The 3,613-nt window shown below is 49.1% G+C and overlaps 1 protein-coding gene across 3 annotated transcripts in view; it reads left to right on the top strand.

Annotated features, from left to right (window-relative positions):
• Positions 1-3,613, top strand: part of LOC109296280 (solute carrier organic anion transporter family member 1C1-like) — a 75,078-nt gene that overhangs the window by 16,493 nt on the left and 54,972 nt on the right. The gene's annotated exons all lie outside the window — the stretch shown is intronic.

The raw sequence follows: 3,613 nt of genomic DNA, 5'->3' as shown, positions 1-3,613 counted from the left end.
GTGTGTGTCCCCATCAAGTCTTGCTGAATTTTCCTTCTCTGGGGATCAGCTCTCCCCCATCCCCCTCCTTTTACTTTCCTGCCATGACTTGATCTTACTTGGTTCTAGAAAATAAAGAAGGAGGCTGACCTACAGGTTCCCAGACAGGCTCCAGGCTCACCACCTGTAAGATAATGAGCTGTTGCCTTAATGGCAAAATGCATGCTCCTACCTCCCCTTGATGTGCCCCATGCCTCACAGATGTTTTATAAATTTCTCTTTATGTTGGGGTCTCAGCTGCTGTGGGCTTACCCCCTCTCTCTCTAGCTAGGCCTGTCAGTCAAAACCCACTAAGCAGGGCTTGACTCTGGGGCTCTAGCTCTCTAACTTGCTCAGGCTCAAGGCCCTCCATTCCATGCTCTCCACAACACCAGCTCTACTGGTCCATCTACACTGTGCCCCTGTGGTGCTAGGCTGTTGGGGCCTCAGCCCCCTCTGGCTTTGCCCTTTTCTGTAGTTAGAGCCTTTCACCTAAGTCCACCCACTAGGCTCCTATCTTCCCTTCAAGTGACTTTGGGCTCATGACCCTAGTGCTGCACCCCTAATGCAGCAGGGCTTCTTGAACCCTCTGTCATGGCACCCCTTGGCACTAATGAGGCCTCCTTCTCCCCTACAGCCTTAGCCACAAACCACCAGCATTTCAACATTAAATGTAAACCATGGGCTCCTTATGCCCATGTAATGAAAAAAAAATGAGAGAGACAAAGTGCTCACTTACATGTAATTATGCTTCTGTCTCACAGCATGGCATTTTTTCCCAAGGAGGCTGCTGCAGCTGCTCCATAATCATCAGGAGTCTCTGCTGCCTCTCTGGCCTTCTCCACTTGAGGTTTACATGGTTCTGGCCTTCTCTTTTCTGTCACCTGACCAGCTGGCAGGGCTTGATCCTTAACCCCTGCTCGACTGGCCAGCTGCGCTGGAAGGGTGCTGGGGCGGGGAGGAGGGGACACCCACATGCTCAGCAGTGGACCAGGATATGGACCAGAAGTACTTCCAGTTTCACTGCTAAGCACACAGCTGGGGGGGGAGGGCATATTCCCGTGGGATGCTCCATCTGCCCCACCATTGCAGCATTCACAAGCTGCGCCTCATACCTCGAGGTATGTAGAAAAAACATTTAAAGCTGTGTCTATGTCCAAATTATCAAATCTTTCTGAATCTCTCTGAATCAATTCAGAGGGTTGCGATTCAATTCGGAAAGATTAAAGGGTCTCCTGATTCGATTTGGATTTGGCCACTGAATTGGGCTGAAACTCCGCCAAATCAAATCAGCGACCAAAGCTTCACACAGCCCTAATGTTTATATTACACATTAGATGGTTAATATATAGATATTCTGTTTATTACCTATTGCATTTTAGAAGATTATCAAGAGATCTTATATCTTTGGGTGAAACCTTTCTTATTGAAGATGAGTAAAAGCTGACATAAATAATTACATAGAGAATGAAATCCTGGCCTATTTGAAGTTGATGGGATTTTTGTGATCAACTTCCCTGGGGACAGGATTAAATCCAAAGGGCCTGGTTTTTCAATGAACTACACCAAATTCTACTCAGTGACAGCAGCATGAAATTGGGTGGATCCAAGGGGGTGCAGTGGTGTGCCTGCACCCCACCACCTTTTGAATTGGACCACACTGAAGGAGCCTCTTGGGAATTTTTAAAATTCCCAATCAGGTAAGAATCTTCCCCCTTTCCCTTTGTGCTCAAAGGCATGCCCTCTCCCCTCTCTCTCCCTTCTCCCATTCCCATATCTGCAACTGCTGCTTTTCTTACTGTCCTGGGGGTGGAGGAAGCTTCAAAGCTACTCAGCCACAATGTAGCCCAGCTGGAGAGGGTAGGAGTGGCTTTGAAATTTGTGCCAACCTTGGGACAGTGAGGGAAGAAGTAGCAGCAGGCTGGTGGGTGAGGGGGAGAAAGGAGGGGAAAGGGATGTGCATTTGAGTACTGACAAGAAGTGAGGAATTCGTATGTGTTTGGAGGACTGTAAAAAAAGTCCCCAGAGGCTCCTGTGGTGTAGTCTGTTTGCATCGGTGGGTTGCTGGGAGGAGGGAGAGGAGAGCAAGGGTGCAGCCACCTCTGAAGCACAGGTGGCTGCTCCTGCACTTTCCTTTTGCCAAATATTGGATCCACCCCTGTGAGAGCATATTGTTTCATGATGGATACTTTTGATCATTAGCTGAACAATCACTGCATTAAAATGCATAAAACTGTACACTTGTCAATTTAGCCAGACACCTTGAAACAATATCTCCACATTTTCTGATGTAAAGCAAAGGGATGATAATGCCAAGTGTGCCTGGTCAGACAGGCTCTTATATTCATTTGGTCAGAGATTCTTTGTCCCATTGAAAACAATAAAATAAAGAAATTACTTCAGGGTATAAGTTTCAATGTAGCTGAACATGAGCGGTGCATGCCCCCAGTGGCTGGGGGGGCACAGTGGCGGCGGGAGCATGGCAGCAGTGGTGGGAGTGGCAGGAGCATGGGGGCAGTAAGCGGGGAAGCTCCCATAGCCACCGCTGGTGCTGTCAGTGGTGGGGAGGGGTGTGGTGGCGAGCGCTGACCAAGGGTCACTGACCACCTGCAGATGCCACTGGCGATGTCAGCAGCACCTTTTTACAGGGGGTGCACCGCCATACTCGGGGGTGCACGTGCACCTGTGTGCACCCCCTACATGTTGCCCCTGCAGCTGAATGATCTGGGCAGATAGTCTCACAATGGGTTTTTGAAACCCAAATCACTCACAAACTTTAGAGTTTTATCCCCATTCGATTCCTTGCAACTAAAGATCAGCGTTAAGTGAAGGGGAAACCTTACAGCCTCTGTAGGAATTGCCTTTGAAATATTTTTAACTAATCAGTAAAACCATATTGCATCATATTTCAGTTAAAAATATTTCAGCAAGATGCTGTGTGGGCCTTTCAGGCTTGTACTAAACCTTGCTGCTCGGCCATCTGCTGCTTCTTGCATTTCATTCTCCTCTGTCCCTCTTCTACCCATGGACTAACGTTAGGGTTACTGTATTTCCAATTTCAGAAAAGAGGACACCTGTGGGAGGAAAAGGGTATATGATTGTGGGGGGTGGATGGCAGTGATATGCCCTTGTCCTGCCCCTGCCCCTCACTCCCAACCCACAGTATCCCACCCCCAAGACCATGCTGGTGCCCTTCACTCCCAAACCACAGCTCCCTGCTGATACCCTGACCCACAACTCCATGCCCTCCCCGCCACTAGCCCTGCTGATGCTCTCTACCCCATCCAGCCTTGCAGCCCATGCAGCTCCCTGCTGCCCCCAAAGAACCTCTCCACCCTGCTGCAGCCCCAGCACTGGCAGGTGCACGCACGCACGCGCGCGCGCACGCACATACGCATGCACGCACACACACACTGAGGAGAGCACTGGGGGATTGAAAGACACCCTGTGGTGAGCACTGCATTGCATAAATATTGCATATAGTGTTATAAAATGTAGCCCAGAGAAGTTCCTCTTTCATTCAGGTACTTTTTTGTGGTGCTTCTGCTATTTTTGTATCATAGATTCATAGATTCATAGATTAAGGGTCAGAAGG

The sequence above is a fragment of the Gavialis gangeticus genome, unplaced genomic scaffold, assembly GCF_001723915.1.
Source record: "Gavialis gangeticus isolate Ggan-Ray unplaced genomic scaffold, GavGan_comp1, whole genome shotgun sequence".
NCBI lineage: Eukaryota > Metazoa > Chordata > Crocodylia > Gavialidae > Gavialis > Gavialis gangeticus.
Note: the sequence above shows the minus strand (reverse complement) of the source record. Positions and strands in the feature narration are given on the sequence as shown.